The 18910-nt window shown below is 47.8% G+C and overlaps 1 pseudogene; it reads left to right on the top strand.

Annotated features, from left to right (window-relative positions):
* LOC149747565 (uncharacterized) overlaps positions 1 to 9870 on the top strand; it is a 32399-nt pseudogene extending 22529 nt beyond the window's left edge.
* Positions 9871 to 18910: the final 9040 nt, after the last annotated feature.

The following is an 18910-nucleotide window of genomic DNA, read 5'->3' as shown; positions in this document are numbered from 1 at the left end:
TCACTGGAGGGTTGGAAGCAGTAGATGAGTTGCTCCGCGTGAAAGCATTTAAATAGTGCCTGACACCTGGCCTGGGTGAGCTCTTGTTATTATTTTTTAACACCTTTATTGGAGTATAATTGCTTTACAATGGTGTGTTTCTGCTTTATAACCAAGTGAATCAGTTATACATATACATATGTTCCCATATCTCTTCCCTCTTGCATCTCCCTCCCTCCCACCCTCCCTATCCCACCCCTCTAGGTGGTTACAAACCACCGAGCTGATCTCCCTGTGCTATGCAGCTGCTTCCCACTAGCTATCTATTTTACGTTTGGTAGTGTATGTATGTCCATGACACTCTCTCACTTTGTCACAGCTTACCCTTCCCCCTCCCCATATCCTCAAGTCCATTCTCTAGTAGGTCTGTGTCTTTATTCCCGTCTTACCCATACATTCTTCATGACCTTCTTTTTTTTTATTTCTTAGATTCCATATATATGTGTTAGCATACGGTATTTGTTTTTCTCTTTCTGACTTACTTCACTCCGTATGACAGACTCTAGGTCCATCCACCTCACTACAAATAACTCAATTTCGTTTCTTTTTATGGCTGAGTAATATTCCATTGTATATATGTGCCACATCTTCTTTATCCATTCATCCGATGATGGACACTTAGAGTGTTTCCATCTCCTGGCTATTTCATGTACCAAAATGTTCATTGCAGCTATATCTACAATAGCCAGGAGCTCTTATTATTCTGCTATGTTCCTGCTTGTCGGAGCACTTGTGTGCTGCCTCGAGCTGAGAGCTCTGAACGAAACCTCGCCTGCTACGTCAGTTTCATTGACAAACATCCCGAGATGGCAAGGTAAGCTTTTACAAAACTTATTGGCAACTGCTTATCTGCGGCTTAGGGTTTTCTGGAGAGTGACCTCGGTGCTGTGCTCCAGGGGAAAGAGATTCCTAGAGGAGTTTCAGGGACGTGAGCTTGAGCTCAGAGGGGACTATTCCAGTGCCTGACGTTGTCTAGGGATGGACCAGGCTGCCCTCCAGGCAATGAGCTCCCTGCGTTGGGAAAGAGTTCACAGTGAGGCTGGGCTGCCGTGCGGTAAACGTGTCGTAGTAAGGATGCCAGCGCCAGACAGAAGGAAGGCTTCATTCATTCATTCATCAAATATTCACTGTGACCCAAGCAGTCGGCTGAACATCCCCCCCTCACTCTCAGATTAGGTCATTTCATAAAGAATTTCTTGCTAAGATAGGAGGACTCCCTCTGCCAGCCTTCTAGGGACCGTTTTTATTTTTAAAGAGGACCCCGTGTCAATGGTAAGAAAAGGGTTTCTAATGGTGGACTCTCGGGTGCTTGGGCAGCTCACCCAGGCATAGAGATGCGAGGAGGCCCACTCATCTCGCCTTGCATCTTGCATGACCGAAGTGGACGGAATAAGGGAGAATGGACACGCCCCACACCCCCCAGGTGGGGTTTCAGATCACAGTAGTGGTATTAACGTGACCGGATGAACATGTGACACATGTGCTATTTCATTTCATCTCAGCTGCCCTGGGCAGCTGTAAGGGTCCCCCAGGCAGGCAGTTTGGCCTCAGGCAGCCCTCCCCTTTCTGCCCACCCCCACCTACCAGAAGTCCTCAACCTCCTCCAGTGCTGGGTGAACAAACAGGCAGGCTGGGGATGACAGGTCTATCAAACTCCCATTTTCAGATGAGGCTCTAGAGGAAAAGGTCTGGCCTGAGGCTTGCCTCCACAACTCCCATAATCCTCCCAAAACCTCCGAGGGTGGTTTTATGCCCATTTCACAGGTGTAGAAATAGAGGCCCAGAGAAACAAGTCACTTGCCCAAAGTCTCATGTGAGCTGAGCCGAAGCTCAGCCCAGTTCCATCTCATTTCTCATCCTGGGGTTTGCCCTTCCTTGTGGCCTCCCTGAGTAAGACCGTGCAGGAGAAAGAGTGGGTTGCACAGGCCCATTTCTCGCTCAGGGGGCAGTGTGTGTAGTTGGGGGGAGTGGGCTGCAGGCCTGTGGTGCGAAACCATTGACCCACCTCTTTCTCTGCAGCCTGGGGAATATCTCACCCCCAACAGGGGCTGCAGGTGTAGCAAATACATCTTTATGTTTCTTCCTCTAAATGTAAACGGCAGACGAGTGGGATGTTATGGGATTTGGTAAAATAAAAAAACAACAGAAGAGTAATTTGCATTAGGTGTGTGACAAAGTCTCAAGAGACAAGTGTTCCTCCGCTCTCGGTTCAGCCCTGGGTCTCCACCTTGGAGGGTGGTGAGGGTCACGGAGGAATGATCGGGCCCTTCATGTCCCTCTTTCCCTCTCTCCCTCTCTTCCTCCTCTTCCCTCTCTCTCACCTCTCCTTTTGTCTTTCTGCCTCCCTAACCTCTCCTCCCTTTCCCAGCTCTCTGATTTTCTCTCTCCCCAACCCCCAAGAACCCCTCTGGTGCAGCACTGCACCAAGAAGCAATTTATAAAGCAGATGTTCATCGCAAGGTTTCACACAAGCTTGGTGCCTTGCCAAACGTTATAGTAATTGGAGGCTGTGTTTAACTACTGATCGATGTAAAGTTGGGACGAGACAGGCCTGGAAACTGCCTTTGGTCTAGACTCTCTTCTCCATTTCAGGGAAGGCAGGAGGTCTCGGCCCTCCATCTCTCAGCCCGTCCAGAGCCAAGGCCTGGACAGCAGCAAGGAAGGAGGATGTGGGCTTATAAGTAGCTACTGACCCACTGGCTTCTAGGAAATGGCTTTGGCGAGAGGAGACCCAATTCTGCTATTGTCCTTTACTTGCCATCCCATTACTGTGGAGGCCTGGTCTGTGCCAGGCATTGGGGTTACAGTGATTAATCAATTTCTCCCAGTGCCTGGACTAAGAGCTTTACATACATTATCATTCAATCTAACATAAGACAGGTGTGGTAGCCAGGCTCCAAGTCAGCCCTCAGTGATCCCTGCCTCCTGGTGTTCATCTGCTGTGTAGTCCTCTCCTGCATGAAGAGACTGACCTTTGTAACCAACATTGCAGCAATGACAGTTGTGCCTTCCAAGCCTCCCTCATTAAAGACATTGTAGCCTCTGCCTTGCTCTATTGGATCACTTGCTCTAGGCGAAGCCAGTAGCTATATCATAAGGACACTCAAGCAGCTATGGGAAGCTCCACATGGGGAGGAACTGAGGAACCACTTTGGGGAGTGGAACCTCCAGTCCAAACAAGCCTTCAGGTGAGACTGCAGCCCTGGCTGACACGACAGCTGCTCATGAGAGACCCTGAGCCATAAACACCCAGCTAAGTTGCTCCCAAATTCCTGACCCTCAGAAACTATGAGATACTAAGTGGTTATTGTGGTAAGCCACCAAGTTTTGGAGTAATAGATAACTAATATAATAGCCACGGGAAAGAAGGAAACAAAAGGAAGACTGGTAAATAGGAAACAAAACAAATATGGCAAGAAAGAGTGCAACCATATAATCACATAATTATATAATCACTATATATGGATATAGATTTTTAAAATCTACTTATATGTTGATGGCATATATTTTATATATGATAGTATAATCACAATAAATGTGAATGAGTTAAATTCACCAATTAAAAGAAAAAATATTATTTCATTCTTTCCTTCAAATAATCCCATAAGAGGCATTTTACACCCACTTTACAGATGAAGGAATTAGGCTCAGAGTGGGGGGAGAAACTTGCCCAAGGTCTCCCAACTCAAGACTAATAAGGTTGGGATTCAAACCCAGGTCTTTCTGACTGTAAAACCCAAAGCTCTTACACCATACTGTATTGTTAGCTCCTTTGGATAGAAGAGGAAACTGAGACTCAGAAGGGGTGGGTGACTTGCCCGGGGTCACACAGCAAGTCGTTTCAAAACTGGAGCCAGAACTGGGGAAGATGTGTTGTCTGGTGTCTGCCTCCGTGAACTTCAGGGCTCTGCCATCAAAGCACAAGGATCTCATGGGTCTTCTATCTTCATAGCTGCTTAAGACAGCTGGGGGCCTTTGGCTGTGGCCAGAGAGACCCTGTGGGGTCAGGTTGGGAGTGTTTTCAGGGAAGAACACCAGCACAAAGCAACGTGCAGGGGTACAGAGTGGGGGTGGCTCATGCGTTGAGCTGAACTCCAGTAATTACATCAGGACCAGCAGCATAATTTGTATCTGGGTGATGAATGTCTGTGTTTTCGGGCCTGATTGCCCTATTTACATTTGGAATTTGCTGATCTATTATTAATGTCTGCTGGAGGCCAGGGTGACAGGCATGAGCAGCTGGGGAGTCCCCTCCCCCCGATCCAGGGAGCATTAGCTCTTAGGCCCTAGCTCCCCAAAGTCCCACCTTAGTCCCCTTTGTGTGACCCTGACTTTCACAGGGCTCTTGGACCAACTGGCAGAGGGGTTGACCTGGGATGAGGTTTCCCAACCTCTTATCTGAGTGTACACACTCAGATATACATATGCATAAACACAGAACGTGCTTACATGTACATACTTGCACACGTATATACATCCACATCCTTATATACCAATAGGCACCTTTACAGAAACACGCACATACATGAAATGCATGCATGGACATGCAAACACACCACACTCATGCATGTACATGTGCACAAGTATGTAGCATACATACTGTTATGGATTGAATGTCTGTTTCCCCCTGCCCCCTAAATTTATATGTTAAAACTCTAACCCTCAATGTGATGATGGTATTTGGAGATGATGTCTTTGGGACGTAATTAGGGTTAAATGAGGTCATGAGGGCGGAGCCCTCATGATGGGATTAGTGTGTTTATTAGAAGAGATACCAGAAAGAGAAATCTGTCTGTCTCCATGCACATGAACCAAGGAAAGACCACGTGAGCACACAGCAATAACGCAACTGTCTACAAGCCAGGAAGAGAGCTCTCACTAGGAACTGAATAGGCTAGCACCTTGATCTTAGACTTCTTACGCCTCTAAACTATGAGAAAATACATTTCTGTTGTTTAAATCACCCAGTCTGTAGTATTTTTATGGCAGCCTGAGCTAAGACACACACATGCACACACACACACACACACACACACACACATCCTCATGTATCTCATCATTCTGGGAGCAGCACAGCAACTTGGCAAGGTCTCCCAACTTGAGAGGGAAGCGTCCATGAACCATGGGCCCAGATAGCCTGGGTTTGAATCCCAGCTCTGGCACTTATCAGCTGTGAGACCTTGAGCAGCTTACTTCATCTCTCTGTGCTTCTGTTTCCCCATATGTAAAATGGGAATGATAATGTTACCATCTCATAGGGTTGGTGTGAGGATTAAATGAGTTAATGGAAGTCACTTGCCTGGTGTACCATAAGCAGTAGATACATATTTGCTGTGTTATTATTATTGTTTATGTGCTTGTCACATAATAGGCTCTGAATCATTTTGTTGACGATGATTAAACACACTCTTCCACACCTACGTATTCACACATAACACACACACACACAAACACACTTTGTACCCTCCCCCGTCTCTGCTTCCTCAACCCCTCCTGAACCTTCAAGGACTTCATGGCCTCTTCTTCCTGAAGCCCCTCCTGACTGTTCACTCTTCCATGCCCACCTCGAGGCTGTAGGCAGGATGGGACTGGGGAAAGACCACTGGATTTGGAGTCCCCAAACCAAGAATCAGAACTTGGCCCTGCCACTTGCTGGCAACATGATCCTTGTCCAGCCATTCTTAGCCTCACTTTCATGATCTGCCCAATGGGCGTAATGATAGAAATGACCTCACAGAAATTGAGCCTCCAGTGGGTAGCTAGGGTGGAGTTACAGGCACAGTCCCTGGCCAGGCTGGGTCCTGCTAAGGGAGTGGCTACACTGGCATGCAAATGAGCATACAAATTAAAGCTAAGTCCCTAAGACTCTTAGAATCCAGGCACTCCCCAAGCTGAAAGGCTCCTGTCTCCAATCAGCTCTTTGCAAAAAGGCACTGGGTAGGGATGAAAGAACACTGGACAGGGAGTCAGGAGATGTGCTCCAGGTACAGCACATACATGCTCACTTGTGGGTGGACACCCACATCCTTATATCGGCACCTCTAGGCAAACATGCATACACATGGGAGGCATGCATACGCATGAACATACAAACACATATGGTTGTAGCCAAGCAGGAAGGGTCTGGACTTGGAGGCAGGTGGTGCTGTGTAGCCATTGCCCGAGACTCTGTACTTCTCTGGGCCTCTGTTTTCCTCCTTTGTAAAAAGGGGTTAGTCATCTCTGGCCCATACTTGGTGTGGTGAGGACTGAATAAGACAATAGAGGGTAAGCTATGACTGTGGTGTGTGGAATACAGTAAGCACTTAAGATACGGCAGCCATGTTTGGGCACCCTCATCTGTGAAGTGTGAGGCCGGAGGGGGTGCTCTCTGAGGCCCCTGCCAGCTCCAAGTTTCTGTGGTTCTTTGCGTTTCACCCACCCCCCAACTCAGAGCCTGTCCGCCATCAAGGCTGGAGGGCCTTGCGTACGTTCAAGTAATTGGCCCCCAAAAAAGTGATTCTGCCACTCCTCAATTATTCTGGAACCTATGGCCTATGGCAGCTCTGAGTACTGTGCTGGAGGTCCTGTGACCAATGAAGAAACTGAGGGAAAGGCAGGAGACACCAAGGCCAGCCCAGAGTTGGAGGTGAGACCGACACTGTGACCAGGCTCCTGGTCACTGAGGCAAGGCTTACATAGCCAGCATTTTCTGCAGCCTTCTCTAGTCAGAGCAGAAGCAGGGCCTGGTGGCTGAGCCTGGTGGCTTTCTACTTTAAGATATGTCCCACCCCTGGGTCCTCAGGCCCCAAGCAGTGGCTCCAAATAAAGAACATATAACTGTATGTGAAAACCCCAAAGCTGCAATAACCACAGCCTTATCCTGAGTATTTACTACACACTAAACATTTCCCATCTGTTTCATCTCATTTCACCCTCATAACCAGGAAGCCGAGGCAGAGACCCACATATACTTAAGGTCACACAGGGAGCAGAGTTGGGACCTGAACCTGAGTCTTCACTGACTCGCTGCCCTTAGCTTAAGCTCCAGCACCTCCCAGAAGCAAAACAGAAAAATGGGTTTGCAAAGTGCAACAGACCAGCCGACCTGAGCACGGCTCCTGGGAGCCATTGCCGGGAGGGGCGGATGCATGGCCCAGCGGCTAAGGCTGCAAGAATCGCCCGCTGCGCCCTCCAGAAAGGGCCCCCAGTTTCCCTGCAATCCCGGGGAAGATTGGGCAGCGAGCACATTAAGGCCATAAATTTGTCATGAAGGCCTGGAAATGAATGGGGCTTATCATTTATGGATGGAATAATTAAGCCACTGAGCTCGGAGGTTCACCAAGGCCTGTGCCCGGACACCAGGCGTCATTAGCTGCTGAACTGGTTTGGGGTGTTCATTATCGCTCTCCCCTTCCCCTCTCCCCCCTACCCCCACCCCCGCAGCATCTCAAACTTGACCCTTGGGCGTGCAGACTCCACCAGCACCAAGGCAGGTGCCAGCACGTACTTCAGTAGCGATGGCCCCGCCCTCGTGATGTCATATCAGCCCTGGCCAATCCCAGGGAGACCTCTCTCGATGCTCCGTCCATGGGGGGGGCGGTGCCCAGCCCGCTTAGGTGGAGGTGACTGGCCTGGCTTCTCTTTGGGAGATAAACAGGCTTCTTCATATGGTAGCGAGAAATTTGGACTGACTTGGGTTCAGATCTTGACTCACTCTCCAGCTGTGTGCCCCCGGGCTAGTACTTCAACACTCTGAGCCTTAGTTTTCTCCACTCGAAAATGGGCAAAATAATATTTTTATGGGTTATGTGGTGGATCAAATTAGACAATGGCTGTAAAGTACATAGTGAGGGTGGGTCTGGCTTATAGTAAGTGCTTCACAAATCCAGCATTTCATGACTTTCTCCCAACAGAGTGCTCAGGCAGGCAGGAATCAGAGGCTCAGAGAGGCAACAGGACTTGACCAAAGATGCACAGCAAGTGAGAAGAAAGTGGGCACCTACTTCCTTTCCCTGGAGTTCCTGTGACCTGTCACTTGTGGGAGGGTTCAGCCCATTCCTCAACAAAAGGTTGAGGCTCCTGTTCCCTCCCTGCCCCAACTGCCCCAAGTCAGTGGAGAGGAGAGGTGATTGCAAAGGTGATCACCACCACTAACATTTATAGAGCTCTTGCAGTGGCCAGGCACTGTTCTAGATGCTCTGCAGTTATGATTTCACTTTATTCTCCAGATAATCCTCAGAGGTAGGAACCATTATTAGTATTCTCATTTTAGAGGTGAGGAAACTGAGGATTGCAATCAGACCCCTGACTTGAGTCACTCAGCCAAGAAGTGGAATTTGTGTATAATTTCCTATTTCCTGGGTCCCAGCAAAGCCAGGCTTGGGGGGAGGGTGGCAAAGTAAACACTATTTGAATTATGAAAGTGACATCACTCAACACATTCCAGAATTCCAGCTTTGATATTCTATATTCTCAAATGGGTTCAAGCCCTCACTTTACAGATGGGAAGACTGAGGCCCAGCCACCAGAGGCAGAACCTTGGGGCTTGCCTACCAGTTCCCCAGGGCCTGTCACATCGGTGGTGGACACCAAGACTGGTGCAGAAGAGAAGCCTTTGGTACCTGCCTTGAGGAGGAGCCTGGACCCTCCTTGCCACCCTACCCCACCCACCCTCCATCACCATGGCAACTATGCAGGTGAGCCTCATCACTGCTAATCCTCTAATTACCAGCCACCTCTTCAATCGGCTGTAATTACTTTGGGGACACAGTTAACCTCTCATTAGGAACGCACGGCCGCTTTCTCCAAAAGCGCAGCGGTGACATGCCTAGTAATTTACCGCCCCGGCTCGCAGGGCCGCTTTGTGTTTAACTCAGGCGCCATCGCATCCCTGTCATTACTCCAGCCTGGTTGTCATGACGATTAATCATTCAATCCTTCATCAGCAACTTTTGCCAAATGTCACCCCGCTCTTGATCAAAATCCATCCTGCAGCCCGACACTGGGGGACTAATGACTTGGAAATAGGCTTCTCCATTCCCGAGAGCTTTTCGCCAGGACTCCTTCTCAGCTCCCTCCAGGAAAGGGAGAGGAGGGCCTGAGTTCACTGTGGTGGTAGAGTGTGATGGGGGCAGAAAAACTGGCATGTATTGGTGGCTTACTCTGTGCTAGGCACCTGAGGGGCATTGATGAATTTAACCTTCATGACAACCGGATTCCTGGAATAGGAAACAGAGGCTCAGGGATGCCGGTAGCTTGCCAACAAGGAAGTATGGAGAGATTCGAACTCAGATCTGTTTGACTCCAAACAGAGCTCTTTTTATCAGACCTCTAGGAGGATGATCATTACCTACAAGCAAGGATCCTAGAATGTCAGAGTTTGGGCAGCATTGTAGAAATTAGCTGGCCCATTAAATTCAAGGCAAAATAAAAAAGCCTTAAGAGACAACGCTGGGCACTTTATGATAAGAAGCCCAACCCAAAGTCAGCAGTTAACTGCCATGAATACCTATGTCCCAATCAACATGGCAGCAACACCCAGCAGAGAGCAACTTCAGAACCCAGATGGTGGTATAAGCTCAACCATACTGGTAGTAGGTCCATGAAATGACCTAGATTGAGATTCTTGACCTGGGGTCCTTGGAGCTTTAGGATGGACTTCAGTGGCCCATGAGCCCCCTGAAATGCAGGCTACATTGTGATTAGCTGTGAGTTTGGGCATTTTTCTAGGGAGATGCTCCAGAACATGTTAAGAACTACTGATCCAGTACATTTATCTTTCCCCATATCCTTATTTTATAGAAGGGGATACTGAGGCCCAGAGAGGAGCCATGACTTGTCCAAAGTTCCACAGCAATTCAGGGTGGGAACCACTGGTCCAAGCAGGGCTGACCTCTTTCTTAGGTGCCCAGGGCTGTGCAAGGAATTCTTCCTCCTTCACAATGGCTTTGAAAACCTTAGTACCCAGCCTCCTGAGAAAGCCCAATCTCCCACCCCACTAAAGGAATCTTTCCAAAGCCCCTCCTAGGGAACGTTCCTGCTGGCTGGGCCGCCAGCATGTGTGAGACATAATTACAGCACGTTGTAAATGGCATTAACAGACTGTCACAGCAGCCACATGGTATTAGCAAACGGCTCTGTCTTCATCATGCAGTCCCCACAGCCCCTGGGCTGGAGCACTTCCCAAGGGGTCTTCTTCCAGGTCCAGGTTGCAGAAATCTCCTGGTGGTGCACAGGGGGTGGGGGCAGTGATTCAGATCGCAGAAGCCTGGAGGTTTCCCCTAAGGCTTTCTTTCTTTTTTTTTTTTTAAATTAATTAATTTATTTTTATATTTATTTTTGGCTGTGTTGGGTCTTCGTTTCTGTGCGAGGGCTTTCTCTAGTTGCAGCAAGTGGGGGACACTCTTCAGCGCGGTGCGCGGGCCTTTCACTATCGTGGCCTCTCTTGTTGCGGAGCACAGGCTCCAGACGCGCAGGCTCAGTAGTTGTGGCTCACGGGCCTAGTTGCTCTGCGGCATGTGGGATCTTCCCAGACCAGGGCTCGAACCCGTGTCCCCTGCATTGGCAGGCAGATTCTCAAGCACTGCGCCACCAGGATTCTCAAGCATTGCGCCACTAAGGCTTTCTGAGATCTCAGCAAAGAGCTGAGTAGAAAGTTAGGAAATCTGATTTGTAAACCTGGTTCAGCCTCGAAGAACTAACCTTTATCGGGCAGCGACTTATGAGCCAGATACTCTGGAATGTAATCTTGTTTCAACCTCATAACCACAACCCAAAAGATTATATTCTTCACTCTGCTTTATAGATGAGTTCACTGAGGCTCAGAGGGGGAATGTCACTTGCCCAAGTACCTTCATGTAATGAGTGGCAGCTGTAGGATCTGAACCAAGTTCTGATGTTTCCAGAACCTGTGCTTTTTAATATATCATGTTCCCTCCTTGGAAAAGTCTTTGATCAGTTTTCTGCCAAAAGATATTGATACTATAGCCTTGAAGGTAATTCCCTGAAGCTACCAGCCCACCAGAAATTTACCAGCCTCTGAGCTCTGCTCACTAGGGCTTCTGCAGGAGCAACATAGTAACAACATAGTAAAATCAAGATGATAACAAATATTGTGAGTTTCCATACAGTTTCTCCTATGATCTTTGTAGTACAGTTTCTCCTGTGATCTTTGTAGCAAATCAATAGGAGGAAGAAGAACAATTCTTAGTTGACAGAGTTGAGAACAAAGGCCCAGAGAGGGAAAGTGACTTGCTTAAGGCCCCACAGCAAGTCCTGTGGTAAAGCTAGAATGAACTCCCCTTGTCTCTTGATACCCAGTGCTGGTTCTTCTCCACAAACCACTGAGAACATGTCCATAGGCCTGTGGCTGGGGACTAAGCAGGGGGTCATTCACTCTTCCGGGTGCCTCCTGCCCTCACCGTATGCACCAGCGGTTTATGCTTTATCCAGGAGGCCTCCGGGCTGCAGGCAGCAGGATGGGCTGCCTCTCGACTGGTAAGCAAATCCCCTGCTGAGCAGGTCATATTTTATCCAGGCCGCCACCTGCCAGCTCATTTGCTTACAGATACAGGTGCTTCTAGGGAGGAATTAGTGATTACTTAGCCTGGAGACCCTGGCAGACAGAGAGCGAGCTGGGGCCATAGCTGGAGTGGGAAGCCAGGGACCTAGCTGTGAAGCCTCTACCTCCTCCCAGGCTGCTTAGCCCTGCTCTGGAACCAAAGGGTAGGAGTTAAGGATAGAAGGAGAGACCTCTCCGCTTTGGGGAAAGCTGACACCCCGCCTCCCACTGCCAATCCCATCCATATCCTACCAGTTCTCCAAGGCTTGGTGCCAATAGCCCTATTCCCTGCAGCCTTCCAAGATCCTCCACTTACCCTGCCAAAAATAATAATATAGTAAATCTGATAGTCCCAGAGAATTTATTGGTGCCTAGCACTTTACGTACATTGCCTCATTTAATCCAAATCAACTAATAATTGGCATTTTTAAATCCCCATTTTATGGATGAAGAAACTGAAGCTCAGAAATTTCGAGCAACTTGCTGGAGGTCACACAGTAAGGTACAGAACCCAGGCTGCTCTGATTTCAGATGTCCCCTCCTAACCAGGACATATTATTTCCCCCGGGCTGTTCCCCAAACCCTGTACATTGCTTGTTTGAAGTTTATTTATTTGTTTATTTATTTTCAAAATAATTTTTAGGGGACTTCCCTGGTGGTCCCGTGGTTAAGACTCCACGCTTCCACTGCAGAGGGCATGGGTTCGATTCCTGGTTGGGGAACTAAGATCCCACATGCCATGCAGTGCGGCCAAAAAATAATAATAATAATTTTAAATCTCAGAACCATTTTAGATTTACAGAAAAATGACATAGATAGTGCAGAGAGTTCCCATATGCCTCTCACCCAGTTTCCCCTATTATTAACATCCTACCTTTGTATGGTCCGTTTGTCACAATTAATGAGCCAATATTGATACATTATTATTAACCAAAGTCTATTCTTTATTCAGATTTCTTTCACTTTTACCTAATGTCCTCTTTCTGTATCAGGAGACCACATTCTATTTTATCATCACTTCTCCTTGGGCTCCTCTTGGCTGTGATAGTTTCTCAGACTTTCCTTGTTTTTGATGACATTGACAATTTTGAGGAGCACTGGTCAGGTATTTTGCAGATTGTACCTCACTTGGGATTTGTCTGGTATTTTTCTCATAGTTAGACTGAGCTTATGTGTCTGGAGGGGAGGAAGACCACAGATGCCATTCTCATCACGTCCTGTCAAGGGTACATACTATGAGTCTGACACGTCGTTGTTGACCTTAACCTTGATCACGTGGCTGGGGTAGCATTTGCCAGGCTTCTCCACCGTAAAGTGACTTTCCCTCTGCTTTCCATACTGTCCTCTTTAGAAGGAGGTCATTGTGTGCAGCCCCCACTTAAGGAGTAGGGAGTTAAGCTCCCCTTCCTTGATGACAGAGTACCTACAAAAATTATTTGGAGTTCTTCTGCACAGGAGATATGTATATTCTCTCTTTTGTTTATTTATTCAGTCATTATATCACTATGGACTCATGGATATTTATTTTATACTTTGGGTTATAATCCAATACTACTCAGTGCTTTTTAAATGACACTTGGTTCTTTCTTCCTTGGTTTATCTGCGTTTCCCCAAATCTATTCTGAGGCAATCTCATTCCATGGGATTTTAACAGGCAATCCTCTTAAAATAAGTTCTAGAGGCAAGTCATGTGGGGTAATAGTGACTGAAAAGAGATCTTGACTAGAGGACTCGTCAGATATTTTAATGTGCTAATACTATGAGCAGTGAATCACCCAGAGGGGGATCTAATAGGCAACATTTCCCAAACATTTCTTTTCCTGATACCCTGGGGTGGGGTGGGTAAGATAGATATGAGAAAATAATCCAGCTACATATCTTATCTTCCTCTAGAGACCAGAAGTTCTTTTTTTTTTTAAAACAGAAAGCTACTTTAAAAATCTTTTTATTTATTTATTTGGTTGTGCTGAGTCTTAGTTAATGGCAGGTGGGCTCCTTAGTTGAGGCAGGCGGGCTCTTAGTTGAGGCGTGCATGTGGAATCTAGTTCCCTGACCAGGGATGGAACCCAGGCCCCCTGCATTGGCAGCATGGAGTCTTAACCACTGCACCACCAGGGAAGTCCAAAGACCAGAAGTTCTTAAGAGCAAAGTTTATGCTTTATTCTCTTATCTCTAGAAATTAGCCCTTAGAAGGTGCTAAGGAATAATGGGATAGGTGAACGGATGAATGATGAAAGGATGGACAGATGGATGAATGGGTAGGTGAGATGGATACATGGATAGATGAACAGACAGAAGGATTTGTGGTTGGTGGATGGATTGATGGATGGATGGGCAGGCTGGTGGATGGATGGGTGAGTGGGTGGGTTCGTAGTTGGGTGGATGGATAAATGGATAGCTGTTTGAGTTGGTAGGTGGATGGATAGATGGATGAATGAACAAATGGATGGATGGACAGACTGGGAAGTGAATGGATTGGTAGATGTTGACTTCTGGTTTCAGTAGTTCCCTTTGTTAGGACCGAAAATACTCTCATCTCTCAGTCACCCACAAACTTCCAGACTTAGGGCTTGAGATAATTGTTCATAGCTGACAGAAGACAGTGAAAGTAGTGCCCATTTATTATGCCCTGACTGTGTGCCAGGCATTTTACATGCTCTTTCATCCTCATAACAGTCTGTATGATTATATCTCCTCATTATTCAAAGAAAGAAACTGAGGATCAGAGAAGTCCAGAACTTGGACCAAGTCCCCTAACAGGAAAAAGTGATGGAGCTGGAATTGGAGCTGAGATCTAAGTATCTTTGCTTCTTGCGTTTCCCATGATGTCCCTGAATTTCCAGGCCCATAATCATCTCTGATTCCCTTTCCTGGGCCCCACCAGGCCAATGGGAAAATGATAGAGATCTTCAGCAACCTGGGGAAGAGAGAAGAGTCACTGCAGGACTTAATCTTTTCATCCAGCACCAGGCTCCAGAATGTTCCAGGTGAGGGAGGGCAGAGCATAGGCAAACCAGAGTCCCAGGAAACAAAGAGTAGGGAGACAGGCATTCAGACCGGATGTGTATGTGTGTGTCTGTGTGTGTTTGTGGTCATGTGTGTACCTGTGCATTTGAAGACAGGTAGTGTTTTGTACAGCTAACTGTGTCACTTCCAAAAAATTATGTAAGGTAGTTGACATTTTTTTAAAACCCTGCCTAATTAAAATTATACCATTAAAACTGGAAATAAAATACAAGAGCCAAGTATAAAGAGGGTTGGGAACAGAGAGGTAGCCAGGCCTTAACATCAGAGGGAATGAGCTGCGGGGAGGCCTATGCCATTGGATGGGGGTGCAAGGGAGATGCACAGAAAAAGGCTCCATTCTCTGACTACCCTCTCTCTGTTTTCCGTAGTCTTGCAAGACAATTATTAGGTCAACATATTCCCTTAGAAATTGTTTAAAAGGCACTTTTTTGGGGAGAATGTGCTTTTTCTCTGACAGTATGTGAGGAAACAAATTATTTCAGAAAACCTAGGGTAAGGTAAACGATGGCAATGAAAATGTAAGCCCTGTCCTGAGCTTCCTAGCAGCCATGGCAAAAAGGCAAACAAGTTTCTTTCCCTAGTTCTTATTGTGTACCAAAAGCCAAGTTTAAGAGAAGTAAAACTATGAGTTTTCCAGAAAAGAGAGACTTCTCTTAGGTCTGGGTCCTGAGAGGGATGTGTCCCCTGGGCCATTCTGGAATCCATATGACATAGAACAACCATGGACAACGTTATGGATCAGCTTCTTGACAGTGGTTTTGCACAGAGACATTCCACATATGATTCTTTCTCACATAAACCCTTAGTGACTGCCAAGGGTTCCATCGCTTTGTGGCCCTGGGTGGGTGATTGTCCCAGGAAAAGATTAATTTGATCTGACTTGATCCACAGACAAAGCCTGGATAATCTGGAGGATGGAAGCTGAATGTCTTGTGGCAGCAGCAAATAGGACTCTGGCATCCATGGGAGCAACAGCAGGGTGTGAGGAGAGGGGCACAGAGCAGTTGACATTCCCTAGCACTCAGGGTCAGGCTAGAAAAATCGGGCCTTTGACGTCGTTCTTTCTCCCTGCAAAGGCACAACCAGGGCATCTTCCCTCTAGGAAGAGACCCACCTCTGTCACTAGCTGTGTGATCTTGGACAAGTCTCTTAGCCTCTTTGAGTCTCAGTTTCCTCATCTGTAAAATGGGAATAGTTACTACCCCACAGCATTGCTGAGAGCCTTAGACAAGCTAATACATATAAAGTCAGCTCAGTAGATGCCAGCTTCCTTCCTTCCTTCTTCTCTTCTTGCCCTGTGGAAGAATCTAGTGTCCCGATGGGCCCCCCGGAGGGGACGGGGAACTGAGCCTGCTGCTTCTAGAGTGGGAGTTCTTTGGGGTCCATGGTTAGGTTTTACTATGTTCATGAACCCTTGAAGCAATATGCAAAACTGTGTGTGCAGTTACATTTTTCTGGGTAGAGAGGCCATAGTGTCTATCAGATCCCCAGAGGGGCTCATGACTCCCAAAAGCCCAGGACCACTGCTCTGAGGGCTGGATCTTGTCTCCTGGCATGTGCCTCCCCAGCCCTGGATCCCAGCTCCAGTCCTCAGGTTATCTGCCGGCCTCGCTAATCATTGGGCCACAGCTAGATTCTTCCTCTGCTTTGGGGAGGGAGATGGGCAAGCCTGGTTCTTAGGAGGGTACAGCCAGGGATCTGGGCTGGGGCCAGGGAATAAAGGCCCAAGCGTGTATTGAGCACATAGGAAGGACCACACATGGCTGTACGTATCATCTCCTCTGTCATCCCTGAGCCCTGGGATGGAAGAGCTGTTATCATCCCCATTCTAGAGATGAGGAAACTGAGGCCCAGAGATGAGACGGGAGGGCACACATAGGGCTAGAGGCAGTGCTGGGATTTGGATCCAGTGCTAGCTGGTTCTGGAGCCCATGCTCTTTCCATGGTGTCGCAGGGGACCAAAGCAGTCCCTAGGGGTCTGAAGATGGGAACAGGCTACAGGATACAGTTTTTCAGGTTGTGCCCCACTCAGGGGCACCTGGTTGAGGGAGTGGGGTTAGGGGTGAAATGCATCTGAAATTCAGTCTGAGGTCCACTAGTTGAGGCTTGTACCAAGGGCCTTCAATAGCCTGGAGAAAGTGTAGCCTTTTGGTAATGATCACACCCAGAGGGGTGCTTTTTCCTCATGGGTCTGCCCAGAGGGGGATACTTCTTTCTAATTCCAACAAAGCCCCCAGATGGGCTGCCTGCAATCCCAGCAGAAACACATTTTAAAAGGCAAGCACATCCGCAGGAGCTGAGAAATGCTGCCCAGCTTCTAAGATGACACTTTTGAGGTGGGGTCCCATGGGGCCCCCCTGTCCGGAAGAGCCAGCCCAGACTCAGCAGGTGGGAGACAGTTCCTGACAGTTTCCCAGGCAAGTGGGCTGGCAAGGAAGGGGGTTGGGACCCAACCACTCTACTCAGCTGCCCTAGAGCACCCCCTCCCATCCCACCTAGCCCCGTCTCCCATGCCCCTCCTACCTCTGAAATCCAGGCATGGGAGGCAGGGCCCCATCTGTGGTCATTTCCTGAGCCACCTTGATCTAAAATTCTGTACTGTCTTTCTAGGGAAGGGCGAGCAAGCCCTCCTGGTCCCCCAGAATATCCACTCCCCTCCCCTCCCTGACCAGTGGCACCTCCCAGAAGCAATGGCTGCTTCTCCCTAGGCCAGCCTGATGGCCACTTGTAAGGACTGATCACCCGGATCCTTAGGACTCAGCACCCATGCTTCACTCTCCCCCGCTTCTCCTCCGCCCCCTCCCTGCCACCACCTCCGGCCTGATTAATTCCCCCAAATCTGCCATGCCACAATGACTAACCAGGCCCTTGCCCCACTAACTGGCACTCAGAGACTTGACAAATGCCTCTGCTTATGGGATACAGAGGCTGGGCTGGGTTAACTTCCCAGACCCAAACGACCCCAGGTTTGTCCCTAAGATTCGTGAGCTGGAGCCTTGGAGAGGAGAGGGGAGCAGAGGACCCAAGACAGAAAGGCAGGCCCCACCACGACCCTCTGATTAACTCAGCTCTGACACTTCCTGGCTGTGTGACTTAGAGCAGGTTATCTCCCCCTCTGAGCCTGACATTCAGGCTCCTGGACTATCTGAACTGGGCCTCATCTCCACCTTTAGCCCCTCAGACACCTTGTCCCTTCCACTCCATCCAACCTGCCCTATCATAGTGGCTTAGTCCCAGCTCTTTGGGGGAAAAAAAAAAGTGTATATGTTACACGTGCCTTTGTGCATAGTTGGAACCTTTATTGACATATATTGTATTGATACTGATGTGTGGCACACAACTTAAAAATAATAGTGAGTGCTTCCCTGGTGGCGCACTGGTTGAGAGTCCGCCTGCCGATGCAGGGGACACGGGTTCGTGCCCCGGTCCGGGAAGATCCCACGTGCCGCAGAGTGGCTGGGCCCGTGAGCCATGGCCGCTGAGCCTGCGCGTCCAGAGCCTGTGGTCCACAACGGGAGAGGCCACAACAGTGAGAGGCCCGCGTATGGCAAAAAAAAAAAAAAAAAAAGTGAAACATACAATAGTCTTTCTTGTAAATTCCATAGAGCCAACTGATTCTCCTAAAATGCTTTCACTGAAATTTGCCAAGCTCTGGTATTAATAGCCAGCCTATGGCTGGACTCAATGAACAAGTGTAGTTCAGGCATGAATACTGGTTAATATTTTCATTTAAGTGTTAATGGGTAAGCTGAGAGTGAAACAGTGGAGATGTAAGAATTTCACCCATTTGTCAGTGATGGGAGCTACATGATGGTTTTTGAATACTGGAAGAATATTTCTTCAATTTTGTGTGTTAGTCACATTTAAGGGCTATAAACACAGCACACTTTCAAGTTTGATTTGTGTTATTAACATTTTCTCCATCACTTTCTAAGTTTAGATAATCAACAGCACAATAAGTTAAGCCCTGATCTGTAGCACTTGCCAATTTCTGTGGTGTCAATACTCTGATTTCAAACTTACCAACATTTTAGCGAATGTGGAGTTGGGGAGACATACGGAGATACCAGTTATGTAGTATTTCCACCATATAGACACAATAGATGGAAATAACCTCAATGGCATAGATAATAGCAAAATGTAGTAAAACACTAAGAAATGATGAGCTTTGAGTATTTATTGCTGTTACAATATGATTTGTTTAGCTGTAAGTTTATACAATTTAAATTTCTTGTATAAGAAAGACTGACTGGCCTTTGTCCCTGGTTCCTGTGAGGGAGGCTCTAAATACTTGGAATTTCT

This window comes from Delphinapterus leucas, chromosome 14 (assembly GCF_059928025.1).
Source record: "Delphinapterus leucas isolate spDelLeu-1000000601 "Yukka" chromosome 14, BTC_Dleu_Yukka2, whole genome shotgun sequence".
NCBI classification, from domain to species: Eukaryota; Metazoa; Chordata; class Mammalia; order Artiodactyla; family Monodontidae; genus Delphinapterus; species Delphinapterus leucas.
This window is presented reverse-complemented; position numbering and strand designations above follow the sequence as displayed.